This window comes from Pan troglodytes, chromosome X (genome assembly GCF_028858775.2).
Source record: "Pan troglodytes isolate AG18354 chromosome X, NHGRI_mPanTro3-v2.0_pri, whole genome shotgun sequence".
Classification (NCBI taxonomy): Eukaryota; Metazoa; Chordata; class Mammalia; order Primates; family Hominidae; genus Pan; species Pan troglodytes.
Genome location: NC_072421.2, coordinates 148,416,066 through 148,438,090, shown reverse-complemented (window position 1 = coordinate 148,438,090; position 22,025 = coordinate 148,416,066). Strand labels below are relative to the sequence as shown.

The 22,025-nt window shown below is 45.3% G+C and overlaps 1 long non-coding RNA gene and 1 pseudogene across 1 annotated transcript; both read right to left on the bottom strand.

The window, feature by feature from the left end:
- Positions 1-2,908: 2,908 nt before the first annotated feature.
- Positions 2,909-6,636, bottom strand: LOC134809338 (uncharacterized). Its single transcript, XR_010154803.1, has 3 exons — positions 6,555-6,636; positions 3,911-4,078; positions 2,909-3,061 (listed from the first exon to the last, which is right to left on the bottom strand). It is a non-coding gene; the product is annotated as an uncharacterized LOC134809338 (long non-coding RNA).
- Positions 6,637-21,582: 14,946 nt separating this feature from the next.
- LOC112207268 (small nucleolar RNA U3) lies at positions 21,583-21,697 on the bottom strand (annotated as a pseudogene).
- Between the last annotated feature and the right edge of the window lie 328 nt (positions 21,698-22,025).

Genomic DNA, 22,025 nt, shown 5'->3' with positions numbered 1-22,025 from the left:
GCCACTACGTTTGTAGCAGTTTGTTACAATGGCCAAAGGAAACTAGTACCAAGAAAGAATGTGAGTTTAAATATCTCTGACACCAGAACTCATGTTCATTCTTCTCTCTGTGCAGCTTCCCAAGGGCCACTTCCTCTAGGACAATTTCCCTCACCACCCCCTCCAAAAGCAATTCTTTCCTTGTCTGTCCTTGCACTTCTGTGTATCTGTTATTCACTTTGAAGGCCTGCCTGACCCATGCCATTCCCTCAGGGTTGGGACTGGGTGGTGTATGCATCTATGACCCCAGCAACTGCACAGAGGTTTCAAATGCATTCATGAAGGAATTCATGTATGTATGGCTACATACAACCCAAGGGGGCCGTGGGAGTTGTTTGGGCCCTATGCCCTGACACCAAGGTTATTTAAGAGGTATCTGTTCCTAACACACAGGGAAACCTCACATCAGGGTGCAGTATATATATGTATTTTTGAGACAAGGTCTTGCTTTGTTGCCAAGGCTGGAGTGCAGTGGTGCCATCATTACTCACTGCAGCTTCTACCTCCCAGGCTTAAGCAATCCTCCACCCTCAGTCTCCCGAGTAGCTAGGACTACAGGTGTGTGTCACCATGCCCAGCTAATTTTTTGTAGAGGTAGGGTCTTGCTACGTTGCCCAGGCTGGTGTTGAACTCCTGAGCTCAAGTGATCCTCTTGCTTGGGCCTCTCAAAGTTCTGGGATTACAGGCATAAGCCCAGCCTGGATGCAATATATATCTATATATATATATGTATATATACGTGTATGTGCATATATATATGTGTGTGTGTGTGTGTGTGTGTGTGTGTGTGTATATATATATATATATATTTTTTTTTTTTGAGACTGGGTCTCTGTCACCCAGGCTGGAGTACGGTGGCACCACCATGCCTGGCTAATTTTTGTATTTTGTTGTTGTTGTAGAGATGAGGTCTATGTTGCCCAGGCTGGCCTTGAACTCCTGAGCTTAAGCAATCTGCCCACCTCAGCCTCTCAAAGTGCTGTGATTACAGGCGTGAGCCATTGTGCCCAGCCAATCATTTTAAAATTGAGATAAAACTCACATAATATAAAATTTAACATTTTAATCCATTCTACAACATGAATGAACTTTGTTTTTTGTTTTTGTTTTTATTTTATTTTGTTTTTAAGACAGGGTCTTGGAGTCAGGTGTGGTGGCTCACGCCTGTAATCCCAGCACGGTGGGAGGCTGAGGCGGGCAGTTCTCGAAATCAAGAGATCGAGAGCATCCTGGCCAACATGGTGAAACCCCATCTCTACTAAAAATACAAAAATTAGCTGGGTGTGGTGGTGTGCACTTGTAGTCACAGCTACTCGGGAGGCTGAGGCAGGAGAATCGCTTGAACCCGGGAGGCGGAGGTTGCAGTGAGCCGAGATCATGCCACTGCACTTCAGCCTGGCAACAGAGTGAGACTCCCTCTTAAAAAAAGAAAAAAAGACAGGGTCTTGCTCTGTCACCCATGCTGGAGTACAGTGCTGCCATCTCTGCTCACTGTAGCCTTGACGTCCCAGGTTGAAGCAATCCCCCCATCTCAGCCTCCCAAGTAGGTGGGACTACAGGTGCATGCCATCATACCCGGGTAATTTTTTGTCCATTTGTTTGTTTTTGTAGAGATGAGGTTTCGCCATATTGCCCAATCTGGTCTCAAACTCCTGAGCTCAAGTGATCCACTTGCTTCAGCCTCCTAAAGTGCTGGGGTTACAGGCATGACCCACCACACTTGGCTGACAAATGAACTTTGAAAACATTATGCTAAGTGAAATAAACCAGACACAAAAGGCCAAATATTGTTTGATTCCACTTATATAAAGTACCTAGAATAGTCAAAATCATTGAGAGCAAATAGATTAGAAATCTCCAGTGGGGTCTGGGGGCGGTGACTCACGCCTGTAATCCCAGCACTTTTTTTTTGGGGGAGGCCAAGGCGGGCAGCTTGCCTGAGGTCAGGAGTTCGAGACCAGCCTGGCCAACATGGCAAAACCCCATCTCTACTAAAAATACAAAAGTTAGCTGGGTGTGATGGCGCATACCTGTAATCCCAGCTACTCGGGAGGCTGAGGCAGGAGAATTGCTTGAACCCTGGAGGCAGAGTTTGCAGTGAGCTGAGATTGCACTGCTGCACTCCAACCTGGGTGACAGACTGAGATGCCATCTCAAAACAAAACAAAACAAAACAAATCTCCAGGGGCTGGGGGAAGGGAGGGAGTAATAGCAAGTATTTAATGGGTATGGAGTTGCAGTTTAGGATGATGAGAAAGTTCTGGAGATGGATGGTGGTGACAGTTGCACAATATTGTAAATGTACTTAATGTCAATGAATTGTATACTTAATAATGGTCAAAATAATAACTTTTATGATATATATAGTGATAATAAAATGTTTAAAAAAGACATTTACCACTTAACCATTTTAAAATGTACTACCTGTGGTTTCTAGTACATTCACAGAGTTGGGCAATCACCATTATAAAATCAATTTTAGAATATTTTCTTCACCCTACAAGAAACCCTGCACCCATTAAGGAGTCATTCTTCATCCCTCTCCCCCCAGCCCCTGGCAACCATTCATCTGCTTTCTGTCTCTGTGGATTTGCCCATTCTGTACATTTCATATAAATGGAATCATACAACATGTGTCTGATTATGTGTCCTATCTTCTGTGTCTGGCATTTTCCATTTAGCCTAATGTTTTCAAGGTCCATCCATGTTTGAGCACAGATCAGTATTTCATTTCTTTTAATGGCTGAATAATATTCCATTGTATGACTGGATCACATTTTGTTTATCCATCCATTGCTTGATGGACATTTGGTTTGCTCCCACTTTGGCTATTATGAATGATGCTGCTATGATCATTTGTGTACAAGTATTCCTGTGAACATGAGTTTTTATTTCTCTTGGGTATATATCTAGAAATGGAATTTGCTGGCTCACATAGTAACTATGTTTATCAAGGCGCAACTTGCAGTAGAATCCAGCGCATCAACTCTGAGCCTCTGAGCTGTTGGAGGACATAGACAGCCTAGAAAACAGAAGGGCAAAGGCAATTGAAAGAATCTCCTTTTTAGCTCATACTTCCATTTTTCTCCCATCCCAAAGTGGGTCTGTTATTGAGTCACAAAATTGACAAGTTTGAGTTTGAGCTCCCCTCCTGAGCCGTGAAATCAACCCAAGAGTAGGGTTTCAGTTGGCAGAGGGGTGGTCAACTGGTACATCTGGAGTTGACTTTGTCTATTATCTTTCTAATCATCCCTTTAGCCTAGAAAGCCTTTGCCTTTAGACCTGTTGGGCCAAAATCTAAAATCAGCTTGTGAAAGTGCTGTCTCGCAGCCTCCTGGTATGTGAGAATTTGTCCATACTTGATACACAAATAACTATTTTGCTATTGACTGTTCCTCAGCCTGATCTATTCAAATGAATCTCTTTGAAGACATGCCACCTACAGATCACGGTATTTCAACAACATTTGAACTCTTTCCAAGTATAATCTGTAACAATTTCTTCATTTTCACAATATTTGCCCTTTGAAACAGGCCCTGAGCTTGTGCGTTTAAAGGGGGGAGTGGGATTTAGAGAATGTCAAGCAAGCGAAATGGTTTAGGTTGGTTCATTCTGTTCTGTGCCCATGAATAGCGCTTGATTCATGGACCGCAAGTGGAATGTTGAACAGGATAGGCTCGTCATGGGGTACAGCAGAATTAGACTCAGCATACTCTCCAGACTTTCTCTCTCTGACCAGATGGGCAAGCCAAGCCTCAAATAAGCACAAATCCTCTGATAACAGTTTATACTTCCAAACAGCCCACAGGAAATGGGACCCTTGATAAGAGAAGCAGCTTCACTTGTAAATTACAAGCATTCACTTACTAACATTTAAACTGACAATTATCACAGCTTCAAATGCTGGGCTCCATTGGAAAGCAAGTCAAGTTGTTCATCTGTTGGGTTGGTGGCTGATCCCTTCTGTGGTTTGCTTACAAGTGAAAACCCTGCTGCTGGTTGGAACCCATTCTGCTTGATTTGGACTTGACAGAAGTACCTGGTACAAAGGAAAAGACCTCTTAGCAGGGAGAACAGGGTGGCAGGTGTGGCCCCCAGGGGGCCACTGAAAAGCCACAGCAGGGTAAGTCACACTGCCTGCAATGCTGCAATGGCACTGAGCCCATGCGAAGGCACGAGGCCTGGTTTATGTTGCCACTGCCTTCCTGTGTGACCTCGGACAAGTTGTTCCCCATTTCTGGGCCTCAGTCCCTTCCTCTTTAAACATGGGGGCTGAAGCAGATTACACTGAGGGAGGCCCCTGCTCTATTGTGCTGTGCTTGGAAAGCCTCTCATGTAGCTCTCAATGCAGATCTGATGAAGAACCTGCAAGGACATGGATTACATTTCATTTTCTTTTTCTTGTTTCTTTTCTTTTTTTTTTCTTTGAGACAGAGTCTCGCTCTATTGCCCAGGCTTGAGTACAGTGGCGCTATCTCAGCTCACTGCAACCTCTGCTTCCTGGGTTCAAGTGATTCTCTTGCCTCAGCCTCTTGAGTAGCTGGAATTACAGGTGCCCGCCACCAAACCCGGCTAATTTTGTTTTGTATTTTTAGCAGAGAAGGGGTTTCCCTGTGTTCGTCAGACTGGTCTCGAACTGCTGACCTCGTGATCTGCCCACCTCAGCCTCCCAAAGTGCTGGGATTACAGGCGTGAGCCACCGCAGCTGGCAGCATTTCATTTTCAAGAGATGAAGGAGTGTGTTGAGAAATGCACTTTACACATGTACCCTAAAACTTAAAGTATAATAATAATAATAAATTTTAAAAAAAAGAGAGAAATGCACTTTAGAATTGTGTTGTCTGGAAAGGATAGGCTAGGCCCCAATTCAGCAGCTAGACTCTGGCCTTGATCTATATAGAATCTTAGAAATCGTTTCAGTGTGTATGCTTTCCGCATTCATCCTGTTTCTAAAGACACGATGACTCCTTTTCTTGACAACTAAAAGCTCCCGGCATGAGCTCTCTCAGTCTCACTCTCTGAGCTCTGGATCACAGGGTGAGTGTGGAAAGGTGGGCAGAAAAATCTGTGTATGATTCCGTTCAGCCATGGGTGGGACGTGGCAGAGCCTCAAAGGTGTGTCTCAAATGTGGGGCTTACCAAAGGACCTGTCAAACCTCTTTTTGCTTTTCTCTAGCAGTTTTGGAACCCAGACTTTCCATATTATCCTGGCTCAAACCTCATGCTGGAGGAGAGTCATGGGGCCTCTAGGTTGAAAAGGACCTCAAAGGGAGACTAGGCTGGATATCTTGAAGAATGGGAACTCCCTTCCTACAGAGGCAGCTCCTCCATCTTGAGGTTGTTCTGCCCCTTAGGAAGTTCCCGAATCCAGCCAGGCAGGCATGGTGGCTCATGCCTCTAATCCCAGCACTTTGGAAGGCCAAGGCGGGGAGGATCACTTGAGGCCAGCAGTTAGAGACCAGCCTGGGCAACATAGTAAGACTCATCTCTACAAAAATAAAAATTAAAAAAATTAGCTGGGTGGGGTGGCATGTATCTATCGTTCTAGCTACTTGGGGGGCTAAGGCAGGAGGATTACTTGAGTCCGAAAGTTTGTGTCTACAGTGAGCTATGATCATACCACTACACTCCAGCCTGGGTGACAGGGTGAGACTCTGTCTCTTTTAAAACAAGAAAGTTCCAGAGTCCATCACCCTGCAGCTTTTCCCCTTTATCCTTATTTTCATAAGTTGAGGCCACAGAACACAGATCAAATCCCCCAGGAGCTCCCTCCAGGAGTCTCCCTCATCACTCCTTTCCTTTTTACCCCTTACAGTCATCTTTTTCTCTGGTCCAAACACTCACCAAGATTATTCATTGTATGAAAATTCCAACTTCCATAGGTCAGGTGCAGTGGCTCACACCTGTAATCCTAGCACTTTGGGAGGCCAAGGCGGGCAGATTGCTAGAGGTCAGGAGTTCAAGACCAGCCTGGCCAACATGATGAAACCACATCTCTACTAAAAACACAAAAATTAACTGGACGTGGTGGTGCATGCCTGTAGTCCCAGTTACTCGGGAGGCTGAGGCAGGAAAATCGCTTGAACCTGGGTGGCAGAGGTTGCAGTGAGCCAAGATCACACCACTGCAGTCCAGCCTGGGTGACAGAGCGAGACTCTATCTCAAAAAAAAAAAAAGAAAAAAAAGAAAAGAAAAGAAAATTCTAACTTCCCTTTAACATCCTGATCACTGGCTCCTGAAGCAAATCCAGCCTGTTAATGTCTCTCAGAGAGGCTACTGGTACCCAGAACATGACATGCATCCAGGCACTGTGAGCTGACCAGGAGATGAGTGGGATATCACCTCTGTCCGTCTAGAGCAGAATAAGCTCCTCAGAGGGTATAGGGATAAAAGATGTACAGAACTTTCTGTTGTGATTCAGGAAGCATCTCTAACTCTCTTAGCCCGTTTTCTGTTGTTTATAACAGAATACCCCAAACTGGGTAATTTATAAGGAAAAGGAATTTATTTCTTACAGTTGTGGAGGCTGAAACGTCCAAGGTTGAGGGGCTGCATCTGGTCAGGGACTTCTTGCCAGTGGGGATTCTGCAGAGTACTGAGGTGGCAAAGGACATCACATGTCGAGGGGGCTGAGCATGCTCACTCAGGTCTCTCTTCCTTTTCTTATAAAGCCACCAGTTCCACTCCTGTGATAACCCATTAATCCATTAAACCATGAATGGATTAGTCCACTCATGAGGGCAGAGCCCTCATGACACAATCATCTCTTAAAGGCCCCACCTCTCAATGCTGCCACACTGGGGATTATATTTCAACATGGGTTTTGGAGAGTAAAAGTCCTGAAACCATAGTAGTAACCCAGATGTCTCTTATTGTGCCTCCTTCTCTTCCCACCTACTTAGCCAACATAATAACAGTTAAAACAAAACAATACGAAAGGCTATCGCTTGTTGAGAGCTTACTATGTGCCAGGCACTGTTCTGTGCACTTTCCATGTGTATCAATGTGTTTCCTCTACACAAAAGCCTTAAGATGTAAGTGCCATTATTTTGCCCATTTTGTAGATCAGGACACTGAGGACCAGAGAGGCAAGGTGACTTGCCCAACTTTAAACAGCCTGGCTGGCTCCAGAGTCCATGCTCTCTACATCTATGGCTGGATGACACCTTCTGTATACTGAATGAATGACTGCGTGCCCGTAGTCTGTCATTAGCAATAAGCAATACCAGGCCCCAATACTGGCTTCAGGAACCCCCTTCCCTATGCCTTGGGTCCACAAATGCAAGGTCCTGTAATACATAGAAGCAGAGGTCCTGCCCTGGCATCAGGAAAGCTAAAGGTCAGGGATACTCATCCTGGCTCTCTACTGGTCCTCTTGAATGGAGCCCCAGAACAATAAGCAGCCCTGTTGGGTTGGCTTGGTCTACCAGCCTTGATTTCAAGGCTAAGGCAGAGTGGAGGACGCAAAAACCCACCCTGTAAAGATCCTCTGGATCAAGGCAGAAGACCCCCTTCCCACTGACCTGGCCATTGTATAAAGGATCTGGGGAGCTTTGCCTACTTATAGATATGGTAGAGACCTGGCGAATAGCTCCTTAGACACATTCTGCCAGGACTCCCCAGGACAACACAGCTGTTGGGAGTTGGGGACTCCTTGAACCCTTTTTCTGAAGCAGAGTGAATGAGGAACCCATTCTCCCTTTTCTGACTGTAAGCCCTGTAGCACACATCTGTCTACCAGAGAGGCAGTTAAGAACAGGGGTATGTAAGCCAGGCTTCCTGGGTTCACATCCTGGTGCTGCCACTCACCAGCTGAGTGACCTTGAGCAAGCTACTTAACTGTGCCTCAGTTTCCCCAGCTGTAAAATAGATATTAAAATAGCACCGATCTGTCTTAGTCCGCTAAGGCTGCTATAATAAGATATCATAGATTGGGTTGCTTAAACAACAGCGATCTCACACAGTTTTGGAGGCCGGGAAGTCCAAGATCAGGGTGGTGGCAGATTCGGTTTCTGGTGAGAGGTCTCTTTCTGGCTTGCAGATGGCCACCTTCTTGCTGTATCCTCACATGTCAGCAAGAGAGAGAGAACACTAGTGTTTTTTATTCTTATAAGGGCACCAGTCCCATCATGGGAGCCCCACCTTCATGAACTAATTTCCTCTCAGAGGCCCCACCTCCTAATACCATCACATTGGGAGTTAGGGGTTTTTTGTTTTGTTTTGTTTTTAGTTTTTTTGTTTTTTTTGAGATGGAGTCTCACTCTGTTGCCCAGGTTGGAGTGCAGTGGTGTGATCTTGGCTCACTGCAACATCTGCCTCCTGGGTTCAAGTGATTCTCCTGCCTCAGCCTCCTGAGTAGCTGGGATTACAGGCTTGCGCCACCAAGCCCACTTAATTTTTGTATTTTTAGTAGAGACGGGGTTTCACCATGTTGGTCAGGCTGGTCTCAAACTCTTGACCTCGTGACCTGCCCGACTCAGCCTCCCAAAGTGCTCGGATTACAGACGTGAGCCACCACGCCTGGTGGGGGTTAGGGTTTCAACACAGGAATTTGGTGGGGGGAACACAAGCATTCAGTCCATAACACTATCTCATAGGGTTTTATGAGAATTGAGGAGCTAATGCCTGTAAAATACTTGCTCAGTGTCTGGTACTGAGCTTTATTGAGATATAATTCACATATCATATATTTCATTCATATATATATATATATATATTTTTTTGTTGTTGTTGTTGTTGTTTTTTTTTGAGACAGGATCTCACTCTGTTGCCCAGGGTGCACTGCAGTAGTGTAATCATGGCTCACTGTAGCCTCAAACTCCTGGGCTCAAGCAATCCTCCCACCTCAGTTTCCTGAGTAGCTGGGACTACAGGCATGAGCCACCATGCCCGGCAAACTTTTAATCGTTTTTTTTGTACAGATGGAGGTCTCACTATGTTGCCCAGGCTGGTCTTGAACTCCTTAGCCTCAAGCAGGTCTCCTGCTTTGGCCTCCCAAAGTGCTGGGATTACAGGTGTGTGCCACCATACCCGGCCATTCACTCTTTTAAAATATACAATTCAGTGGTTTTCAGTATATTTACAAGGTTGTACAACCATCACCATCTAATTCCAAAACATTTTCTTCACTCGCCAAAGAAATCCTGCTCCTCTTTGCCATCAACTACCAACCTCCTCCCGCTAGCCCTAGGCAACCACTTATCTACTTTCTGTCTCTATGGATTTGTCTATTCCGGACATTTTGTATAAACAGAATCATATAATATGTGGTCTTTTCTGTCTGGCTTCTTTCACTTAGCATCATGTTTTCAATGTTAATTGATTTTATAGCATGTATCCATACTTTATTTTTTTATGGTTGAATAATATTGCATTTTATGAGTAGACCACATTTTGATTATTCATCCATTGATGGATATTTGAGTTATTTCCACTTTGGCTATTAAGAATAAAGTTGCTGTGAACATTCATGTACAAGTCATTGTGTGGATATGTGCTTGCTTTTTTCTTTCTTTCTTTCTTTCCTTTTTTTTTTTTTTTAGACAGGGTTTTACTTTGTCATCCCTCACTGTAGCCTCAACCTCCCAGGCTCAGGTGATTCTCCTACCTCAGCCTCCCAAGTAGCTAGGACCACAGGCGCACACCACCACACTCAGCTAATTTTTCATATGTTTTGTAGAGACAGGATGTTGCCATGTTACCCAGGCTGGTCTTGAACTCCTAGGCTCAAGCAATCCACCTGCCTTGGCCTCTCAAAATGCTAGGATTAGGCCGAGTGTGGTGACTCACACCTGTAATCCCAGCGGTTTGGGAGGCCAAGGTGGGCAGACCACTTGAGGTCAGAAGTTCAAGACCAGTCTGGCCAAAATGGCAAAACCCCCTCTCTACTAAAAATACAAAAAATTAGCTGGGCATTGTGGTGCATGCTGTAATCCCAGCTACTCATGAGGCTGAGGCTGGAGAATCGCTTGAACCCCGGAGGCCGAGGTTGCAGTGAGCTGAGATGGCGCCACTGCACTCCAGCTTGGGCAACAGAGCAAGACTCTGTCTCAAAAAAAAAAAAAAAAAGTGCTAGGATTACAGGCGTGAGCCACTGCCCCCGGCCTGAACATGTGCTTTCAATTCTCTTGGGTATATACTTAGCCGTGGAATTGCTGAGTCATATGGTAACTCTATAGTTAACTTGTTGAAGAACTCCCAAATTGTTTTCCATGGTAGTTGCACCATTTTACACTCCTATCAGCACTGTATGATTTTCCACATCCTCACCAATGCTGGTTAGTATCTGCCTTTTTGATTACAGCCTCCCTGGTGGCTGTGAAGTGGGATCTCATTGTGAACTAATTGCTTCACTTTAGAGAGTATTTATTGGTTTCATACTGGGGCTGGGTCCAAAAGTGAGAGAGACCTGGGGAGACAAGGCTTTGGAGAGGAGACAAATCTTTCAGGATTTGTTGTGAGTGGTCACAGATAGAGGCGGGGGAGGTGTCCAGGAGGGGAGAATTGCCCAGATTGAGTGTTAGAGACATCGATGCACCCGCTGCATTTTGGAAATGAACAAGTTTGTACCCTAAATGCAGTATCAGAGGTGTAGGAGGCATGCCAAAGGGTGAGACTTGGGGTGCCTGCATGCCAACACTCAGTAGCTTGGTTTTATTTTGAAGATGAGTTGCCATTTATGAGCTGGGGCGTGAAAAGAAGAAATCTATTTTAGGATGACCATTCTGATTGCCATGTGGAGCCTGGGTTGGTGGGTGCAGCAATGAAGGCAGTGGGACCAGGGAGCAGCTGGACAAGGGTCCAGTAATTCCCATTCGAGATGGAGACAGCAGGAGCCAGGTGGAGGTGGTGGCGGCAATGAAGCAGGGAGGGTCCAAAAAGACACAGTAAGCAGACAGTGAGCAGATCCCCAAGTGGAATACTTTCACTTAGTTCTCTCCCAATCTTTCACTGCAGAAAGATAGTCTTGGAAAAATTGAAAAGTCAGAGTTTCTAAAGGAAAATCCCCACAGGTGATGAGGACAGGGGGTGGGGGACAGGGCACTGCTCACTCCCCCTTACTCTGGGCCCAGGGCCACCCGGCATGCTGGACTCTGATGGAAAGAGTGGAGGTGACAGAGGAAAGAGAGATCCCTGTGCCAGGAGCACCAAATATTCTCCTCTCCACGAAGCCAACTTGGACAATGTTTATTTTGCACCAATCATATGCACGGCTCCCAGAGAGAAACGCAAGGTACGATGTGTCCCTGACTTCCAGAATCTTCCTCTTGAGATAAATTCAACATCAAGGTATATTTGAAAAATAATAGAAAATAGAAATGCTCACACAAGGGGATCACAGATGATTCCTTGCTACATTTGTCCTCCAAAGGCTTCAAGAAAGAGGTGCATCTTGATCCAGGGCTCAGGGGACATTCGCATTTGGGTGCCAGAATGCAAAGGCTTAAGAGACAGTACAACAGGCAATGGAAACCACATAGCAAAGGCAAGAAGGCAGAAAGGCATGAAGCCCACTCAGAAAACAGTGAGGTCACCTATTAGGCCAGATGTACTGAGGTAGGAAAAGCTCGGCATTGAATGCCAGGCCAAGGCATGTTGCCTGATCCTGTAGGCAATGGGGAGATAGGGGATATTATATCAAAAAAGGAAAGGATCAAGGTGATGGACACTCTAAAGGGCGAGGTACCACTCAGCCAGCAGGGGAAATCAATCTGCCTTCTGATGACAGACACGCAAGTGAGCAATTCTGGGGCTCTAACAGAGACCAGCCACAGAGTGCACGAACGTACAAGATGGCAAATGTCACCCTCAAGGCCTTGTTATATCTGGACGGGGGCCAAAAAGAAGTGTCACGAAGTGGAGACCTGAGATCAGAAATGGGCTGGATATAGAGGACGATAGAGCTAGAAGAGCCAGGCGTGGTGGCACATACCTTAGTCCCAGCTACTCAGGAGGCTTAGACACAAGGAGAGCTTGAGCCTAGGAGTTTGAGGCTGCAGTGAGCTATGATCATGCCACTGCACTCCAGCCTGGATGACAGAGCAAGACCCTGTCTCTAAAAATAATAATAATAATAATAATAAATAGGCTGGACATGGTAGCTCATGCCTGTAATCCCAGCACTTGGGGACGGCGAGGCAGGAGGATCACTTGAGCCCAATAGTTTGAGACCAGCCTGGGCAACATAGCTGGGCTTGGTGGCGTGTGCCTCTAGTCCCAGCTACCCTGGAGGCTGAGGTAGGAAAATCAATTGAGCCCAGGAGGTCAAGGCTGCAGTGAGCCATGACCACACCACTGCACTCCAGCCTGGACCACAGCAAGATCCTGTTTCAATAAATAAATAAATATATGAGTGAATGAATGAGAAGAAATAAACGGAGATGGACAGGTGTGCGGGAATCTCTCTTTAGGACTCTGCCTATGCATAAAGAAAAGTGTGAAAGCCAGATTCAAGGGAGACTGTGAAGAGAGGTTTCAGGGAGCCTGTCACCAGTGAGGCTGGCCCCCAAAGTCCTTCCAGTGCATTCCAGAGGCATTCACCAGAGGCAGGGCGAGGCACAGATGTGCTATGGGCCAAGCAAGTGGTGAAAACGAAGATTCTACCCGACTGCCCTGAATCTGGGGAGGGCAGCCTTCCATTTTCTTTTCTAAAATGCATTCCTTAGGAGGTAACATTTTTTAACAGTTTTTTTTTTAATGTGGTAAAATATACATAGCATAATATTTATCATTTTAATCATCCGTAAGTATACAGTTCAGTGGCATTAATTAAATCCTCAATGTTGTATACTCATAACCACTATCTTTATCCAAAACTTTTATCATCCCCAACATAAACCTTATACTCATTAAATAATAAGTTCTTCCCCCTTCCTCCCATCTCACAATAACCTTTATTCTACTTTCTGTCTCTAAGAATTTGCCCATTCTGAGTATCTCGTATAAGTGGAATCATACAATACTTGTCCTTAAGTGTCTGGCTTATTTCACTAAGCATGTTTTCAGGGTTCATTTATGTTGTAGCATATATCAAAATTTCTTTCCTTTTCATGGCTGAATAATATTTTATTGTGTGTATATACCACATTTTGTTTATCCATTCACCTGTCAATGGATACTGGAGTTGTTTAAACCTTTTGGCTATTGTAAATAATGCTGCTATGAACATGCCCTGCTTTCAATTATTTTGGTTATATACACAGAAGAGGCATTGCTAGTAATTGTTTAATTCTTTGATAAACCACCATGTTGTTTTCTATAGCAGCTGTACCACTTTACATTCCCACCAGAAATGCATGAGGGTTCAAACTCCTCCACATTCTTGCCAACTCTTGTTATTTTCCATTTCTTTTAAAATTATAGCCATCCCACGGCCGGGCATGGTGGCTCACGCTTGTAATCCCAGAACTTTGGGAGGCCAAGGGGGTTTGGATTCCCTGAGGTCAGGGGTTCGAGACCAGCCTGACCAACATGGTGAAACTCCATTTCTACTTTAAAAAAAAAAAAAAGCTGGGCGTGGTAGTGGGCTCCTATAATCCCAGCTACTTGGGAGGCTGAGGCAGGAGAACCCCTTGAACCTGGGAGGCAGACGTTGCAGTGAGCCGAGATTGTGCCACTACACTCCAGCCTGGGTGAGAACAGCAAGACTCTGTCTCAAAAAAATGATAAAAGAAAAAAAAATCATAGCCATTCCAGTAGGTGTGAAGTAGTATCTGATTGTGGTTTTGATTTGCACTTCCCTCATGATTAGTTATGTTGACCATCTTTTCATGTGCTTGTTGGCCATTTATATGTCTTCTTGGAAGAAATGTCTATTCCAGTCCTTTGTCCCTTTTTAAATTTTTTTGTGGAGACAGGGTCTCACTATGTTGCCCAGGCTGGTCTTGAACTCCTGGCCTCAAGTAATCCTCCCACTTTGGCCTCCCAAAGTGCTGAGATTACAGGCATGAGCCACTGTGCCCAGCCTGTCCATTTTTTAATTGGAATTTTTCATTGTTGAGTTATAGAAGTTCTTCATATTAATCCCTTATCAAATATATGATTTGCAAATATTTTCTCCCATTCTGTAGTTTGTTGCCTTTTCACTCTGTTGATAACATCCTTGATAGCACCCTTTTAAATTAAATTAAATTTAATTAAATTTTTATTTTTTAGAGATAAAAAATAAAAACAGGGTCTCGCTTTGTTGCCCAGGCTGGATTGCAGTGGTGCAATCATGGCTCACTACAGCCTTGAACTCCTGGGCTCAGGCTATCCTCCTATCTCAGCCTCCTGAGTAGCTAGGTGATATGCTTTAGATGTTTGTTCCTTCCAAATCTCATACTGAAATGTGATGCCCAATGTTGAAGGTGGGTCCTGGTGGGAGGTGATTTGATCATGGGGACAGATCCTCATAGATGACTTAGCACCATCCCCTTGGTGATAAGTGAGCTCTTGCTCAGTTCACACAAAATCTGGTTGTTGAAAAGTCTGGTACCTCCCCCTCACCTCCTTCTCATCCTGTGAGATGCCTGCTCCTGCTCTGCCTTATGCCATGACTGTAAGCTTCCTGAGGCCCTCAGAAGAAGCCAAGCAGATGTCGGTGCCATGCTTGTACAGCCTGCAGAGCCATGAACCAATTAAAGTTCTTGTCTTTATAAATTACCCAGTCTCAGGTATTCCTTTATAGTAATACAAGAACAGCATAATACACTGAGACTACAGGTGCACACTGCAACACTCAACTAATTTTTTAAATTATTTTTAGGAATGGAGTCTCGCTATGTTGTCCAGGCTCATCTTGAACTTCTGGCCTCAAGCAACCCTCCTGCCTCAGCCTCTTAAGTAGCTGGGATTATAGGTACAAGCCACCACACCTAACAACAGTATCTTTGATGTACAAAAATTTTCAATTTTGATGAAATCTACTTTATCTATTTTTTTTTCCTTTTTTGCTTGTACTTTTTTAGTGTCATATCTATAAGCCTGTTGTTAAATCCAATGTCATAAAGATTTTCCTCAATATTTTATTCTAAGAGTTTTATGGTTTTAGCTCTTAAGTTCAGGTCTTTGATCTATTTTGAATTCCATTTTGTATACAGTGTAAGATAAGGTTCATGTGGGTTTTTTGTACATCCTCTTTTTTTTTTTTCTGTCTTATGAGAAGTAAGGGGTTGAAATGATCCAGTACTAGGCATTGGTTCCAAAGTCACTAAAGAACTAGTTAAGGGGGACACTGGTCTCATGGCATGAGAGTGGGCCTCAGCTTTTTCATCTGTAGACTGGGAATAGTGTTGCCCCCTGGAGTGGGTTGAAGAGTGTCCCCTAAAATTCATGTCCATCAGGAACCTCAGAATGTGACCTTATTTGGAGACAGGATCTTTGCTGATGTAATTAAAAATCTTGAAATGAGATCATACTCGATTTAGCATGGGTCCTGGTGACTTTATAAGAAGGCCAAGTGAAGACAGAGGCAGAGATTAGAGTGATGCAGCTACAAGGGTGGACATGCCAAGGACTGCCTGACAGCAGAAGCTGGAGGAGGCAAGGAAGGATTCTACCCTAGAGGAAGCATGGTCCTGGTGACACTTTGATTTTGGACTTTCAGCCTCCAAAACTGTGAGAGAATAAATTTCTGTTGTTTTAAGCCTCCACATTTGTGGTAATTTGTTGCAGCAACCATAGGAAACTAATATATGCCCTCATGAAGTATTGCAATTATCATTATTATTATTTTTGAGACAGCGTCTCACTCTGTCGCCCAGGCTGGAGTGCAATGGCGCGATCTAGGCTCACTGCAACCTCCGCCTCCCGGATTCAAGCGATTCTCCTGCCTCAGCCTCCTGAGTAATTGGGATTACAGGCGCCCACCACCATGCCTGGCTAATTTTTGTATTATTAGTAGAGACAGGGTTTCGCCATGTTGGTCAGGCTGGTCTCGAACTCCTGACCTCAGATGATCCACCCACCTCAGCCGCCCAAAATACTGAGATTACAGGCGCGAGCCACTATGCCTGGCTGAAGTATTGAAATTATTAAGTATGAGATTTGTCAAGTGTTTATCACAGTGTTGGGCACATTGCCCAGGGCTTCTCGGGTCTCACTCACTGCTGCCTACATCCATGACGCAAAGCAGACCCAGCCATCACCTGCCAGTGTGCCCTCCCCAGCCCCACAAGTTCTCTGAGGTCTTGTTGGCTTAAACAGCAGGTGCCTGGCACATCTGTCTTTCTATTAGAGAGAGTGGGGTTGGCTGGACATTAGTTTGAGCCCGGGGTTGGCCGCTGACTTGCCAGGTGACCTGGCTAAAGTCAGTTTCCTTCTCTGAATATTACTGCATCTGTAAGATTGCAGTAATGATAGAAATGGTGCCATCCTCCGTGGGTTGCCGGGAGGATTTGACAAGGTAATGCAGGTGACAGTGCTCGATACTGTGATCATCAGAGAGCTTGAAACCTTAGAGATAGTCTTATCCAACCAACTCAGTTTACAGAATTTAAAAAAAAACAAGCCCCAGGGAAGAAGAGTGACTTGCCCACAGCCACGAAGTGATCTACTAATACCTCCCCTGTCCCACTGACATCCAAATGAGAGAGGGAAAGTGCCTTAGCTGCTGAACACTGGAACCCACAGATCCACCCCCAGTAGTACTTACCCAAGCTCCAGAGAGGCAGCCCTGGAAAAGAGTGGGTTTCTAGCAGTCAAGTTGAAGAAAGTATTTCAGGCAGTAGAGAGTGATCAACCATGCCCACCATTGCTGAAAGATCTAGTAACAAGAGGACTGAGAGTGGACAAAGGTAGGGGCCAGCAAACTTTTTCTGTAAAGGACCAGATAGTGAATATTCAGCTTTGAGGGCCATACAATCTGTTGCCTCTCCTCGACTCTGACCTGGTAGCACACAAGCAGTTATAGACAGTATGTAAACAAGTGGGTGTGACTGTGTGCCAATAACACTCTACGGATACTGAAACTTTTTTGTTTTGTTTTTTTGTTTTTTGGTTACAGGGTCTCACTCTGCTGTCCAGCCTGGAGTGTAGTGGCGTGATCATGGCTCCCTGCAGTCTTGACCTCCAGGGCTCAAGTCATTCTCCTGCCTCAGCCTCCCAAGTAGCTGGGGCTACAGGTGCACACCACCATGCCTGGCTAACTTTTTATTTTTTGTAGAGATGAGATCTTGCTATGTTGCCTAGGCTGGTGTGGAATTCTTGGGCTCAAGTGATCCTCCCACCTTGGCCTCTCAAATACTAAAAAGTAAATGTCACATCATTTTCATGTGTCACAAAATATTCTTCGTTTTTATTTTTCTCAACCATTCTTTGTTTAGGGGTCACATGAAAACAGGCAGTGGGCGGGACTTGGCCCACTGGCCTTAGTTTGCCCAGCCATGGTCTCAGCTTTTAGATGGATAGGAATGCCTTATCCTGCCTCAGGCCAAGTACATTGAAAACTTGGAGAGTAGAGCCCTGGCAAACGTGGTTTTCAAAGCTTCCCTGATACCCAGCAATTCATGTGTATACCCAAGAGAAATAAAAACACATGTCCACCAAAAAGCTTGTATGTACATCCATGTTCATAGCAGCATTGCTCACAATAGCCCCAAATTGGAAACAACCCAAATATCTGTCTACTGATGAATGGATCAACAAAATGTGGTATTATTATACAATTGAATAGTATTCAGCCATAAAAGACATGAAATTCTGATACATAGTAGAACATGAACGAGCCTCAAAAACATTACGCTCAGCAAAAGAAGCCAGACACAAAAGGCCACATAGTGTATGGTTCCATTTATACAAAATGTCCACAATAGGCAAAATCCATAAAGACAGAAAGATTAGTGGTTGCCCGGGGCTGGGGGAGGGCTAATGGGGAGTGACTGCTTAGCGCGTCTGGGATTTCCTTTTGGGGTGATGGGAATGTTCTAGAACTAGATGGAGGTGATAGTTGCACAATATTGCAAATGTAGCAAATGCCACTAAATTGTACACATTTAAAGGTTAATTTTATATTATATGAATTTTACCTCAATTTAAATGAAAAAAAAAAAAAAAGCTTCCTCAAAGATTCTGTCATGCTGCTAGGGTTGAGAAACAGGACCGGTGTGAGGAGACAGCAAATTGCAAAGCAAGTTGAACTCACATCTGGATTCAAAGCTCAGTGTTAAGGTGGACTCAGCATAGGGTCTGTGAGGGTAGAAGGCACGGGTCCTGAGCCTTTCCTAGGCTGGGAACAGTATGTTCTTTTATGGCATGAGGGATAAACTGGGAACGGCCAGGTGAAGGAAGGAAGGGAAGTTATTCCAGACAGGTGGAGTGGTGGGGTCAGGAAGGTGACGGTTGTGGGGCGGGAGGCAGTGTAGAAGGGAAGCTGGAATGAGTTGAAGAATTAAATAGGGAGGCAGGGGCCTGATCAGATCATGTGGGGCTGTGTAGACCATGAACAGAAATTTGGATTTACTGTGAGTGAGATGGAAGGCCTGGGACATGAGACTAGAGGGTTTTAAGCAAGGGAACAACATGATCTGATTTACTTTTTAAGAAGCTTCCCGTGGTTGCTGGGTAAAAAAAAACGGGCTGGAGGAGGCTGTTGTGCAGTTATTCAGGGCAGGGATGAGTGTACACATTCAAGACTTTAGGAGACAGAGTTCTCAGGATTTGGTAATGGAGTGAGTGAGACCAGGGGAGGGGGGAACTTCTGCCTCCAAGGTTTGGGCCCTAGCAACTGGGAGATTGGTGGTGCCATTTACTAAGATAGGAGAACACTTGTGGGAAGAGCAGAGTGGTTTGGAGGCCAGTAATGGGCAGTTCTGTTTTGGACATCGCAATATGTCTGCAAAAGTTATTTTTGAACAAAATGTTATTGCTGTTAATTGGATGCCCCATTCCACATTTGTGTTCCGAAACATTTTCTGGGAGGTTTCTTGGGCTGCTTCAATTATATGAAAAGACTTAATTCAAAGAGACCAAATGTTGGTTTCTGTGGTTTGAGTCCCCTGAGTGCTTAGGGGAGACTTCGCTGGGTAAGTTAAATACAGCCCTACTCTGCATTTGGGAGGCAAATGTTAAGTCCCGTTCCTACAGAGGTCAGGGTTTGGAGGAGAAAATACTGCCTCGGAAATATTACAGAGACATACGTTATTTCTTGCCAAGTGCTTATGCAAATTCCATATTAACTCGACTGAGCACTAGAAAGAAATTTACAGAGCAGTCTCTCACATTAGGAAAACATGCAGGTATAAGGTTTTGCCCTGCCTGACTTGGCACACACAGGCTTCCTGAAGATGGCTGGGTGTTCTGCATTTAGATTTCCGAGGAAGAGGACGCCTTCCCGTGATAATGAGCCTTAAAACGAAGTCGTGACCCACCGGCCTTTGGCATCGTCTTCTTTTCTTTTGGGATCATAGTCACCATGGCCATAATTGCCAATATCATCACTATCGTGTGGTCGTTGGTGTGTTAAGAAAGTTCCTCAAACCACCAATGGGAATCCTAACAGGAATCAAAAAAGATGAGATGATTCCTATCTCATTGAAATTTGTTGCATTACATTACAGAGGGTCCCCTTTGGGAGTGTGCAACTCTGCTGCATGTAAGACAGGAGTGATTGGTGGTGGTGGTGGTGGTGGTAGGGGGTGCTGCTCTGCAGAAACATGGCAATGGAAGATGACCCTGCTGTCTGTGAAGCCGCTGCTCCTGACCCACCACACTGGGCTGTTTCTGGGACAAGCAGGCAGAGCAGGAGAGTCTCCACGCCACCTCGCCCTTCCTCCTGAGCCCAGCCAAAGCATTCCCGGGACTTCTGCACTGCCTCCTCCCTCTCCTCCCCCACCTCTGTCTCTTCTCCACTCTCCCCAGCTTTTCACTCTAATGGCTCCTGTCACCTAGAGCAGCATTTTCTGGGTTCTGTACAACAGAGTCCTGAGACTCCATGGATAAATGAAATCATGGAACGTCAATCTGATCTTATCACCCGGCAGTACCACCCCATCCCCACTTAACACTCCTGGGGGTTCATGGTTGCCTTTGAGTACAGTCCGATCTTCACCCAGTCTGCAAGTCCTGTGTGACCTGGTTCCAGCCAATTCGATTCTACGTGTTGCACTTCCTCTCATTTCAGCGGTTCTCTCAGAACACCCTGCCGTCTGCAGGCCAAACCATTATTTCTTTGAGTCAGCTCTACACTGACCATGCACTGGGAGAGGGGCTGCACCTCCGTGTTCCCATCACACCGTGTGCTCAACTCTTTAACCACCTGCATCACACAGAGTAATAATTGCCTATCATCTGTCTCCGCCCTTGGACTTCCTTTTCTTCCCAGTCCTGAGAATTGGGCCAGGCCTACATACCCAGGCCCTCTTTTCTATGGCAATTGCTACCGCCACCACGTCCACACCAGGAATCCAAACTCCTCTCTCCAGCCCCACAGTCCCCAGCCTCTCTCCCTACATGATGCCAGTAGCACTCCTGTAGACCAGTTCCCTGTCGCTGCTGCTTCATGCTTAAAAGCGTTCAGTGGCTCCTCCTCTGTTTTCAGAACCAAATCTTTGCTCATTAGCATGGCATTCAAAGCCCTGCCTGTCCTTGCCATACTGTAAAATCCAAGAGAGGAGAGAATAAGAAGGCTGTGGAGAGGCGGAGGAGACTAAGGGATAATGTGCTTACGACTCAAAAAATATCAGAGGAAACATTGTTTTAGAATGCATTTTCAGGGCTTCTGTTTACATACGGGGTGTGTTCCAAAAATTCCTATGTATCTGGGCCTGGGTGGGCTGAATATTATTGGGATAGCCAGCGGTTCCCAGACTTGTGAACTTCACCAATGAGTAGATTTCTTTTCTTTTTTCAGTTTGGGGACGGGTAGGGTTGCCAACTTCTTATTTTGCAAAGTAAGCATATTAAACAAAACACTACCATCTTTTCATGAAATAAAAGGACTTTTGTATACCAAAACAAGTTCATGATTTCAAGATAAAGGTCAATACTCTAGCTTTATGGGGGGAAACTTGCCACGACAACCTCATTTTTTTGTATTTCTCCTGGGACTGGTGAAACTTGACTGTGAAATCAGGCATTTGGGAAAATTGCTGTAGAGCCCCATGCGCCCCTCCCCCCAGCCAGCCAGGGCTGTTTGCATGCCCATTGAGATGCAAGTGAGTCTTTGTCTCTTAATTGCCCCGCACAGTGGGGAGTGAGGTGGGAAGGGAGGGTGTGCTGTCCCTTTGTACCCAGCCAGGGCCCTCCAACAGGTTTGGTTAGAGGGATTAAGCTCCAAGGCTGTGGGAGGGTAGACGAAGCCCTAAGCACAAGCAGAGCTGCTTTGGGTCCCAGGGCACAGAAGGTGACCTTGAGTTGGGGCAAAGCCTTTGGTCCCTGCCCTCATTCCCATGTGGACTCCCTCTCGGCTCTGGTCCCTAAGGATCAATGGCGGGGTGGGTATTCAGGAAGGGGTGCTGTCAGCATGGACAGTGGTGCTCTCCTGATGGGCATCTTCAGCAGTGGTGGGGGTGGTGGCAAGGCCCTTCCACAGCTGATTTTGATCATGGGTGAGGGAGGCCACCCAGGTACTCAGATAGCTGATTTGGAATTTATTATTATTTTGTATTTTTCTGTGCTCTGCACATTCAGAGAACATTCTCTAGTAATGTACTACAGAAACAATTCCTGAAAGTATAGTCTTTGTCCCCAAAGTATATACCATGTGTGGGGGCGGGGAGCACGGATAATGGCTTTGAAAAATTTTTTTTTAATAATAATATTTTTTTTCTCCTGGGAAATACACTTCCAAACTAAGTTGGGGAGGTGCTCCCAGATCATGGTTTTTAAGTGCACAATTTCCTGTATGTAAACCCATGACCCATGGATACCTAGCTGGCCCACATAATCCTATTTACCTGAGATTGGTGTAAACCCACCCAGCCCTATATGTGGGCCTCTCCTGTTTTCCCAGGCCACCCTGGTGGCTGTTTATCCATGCCACACTGGCCACAGCTTGGGAAAGGTGGACA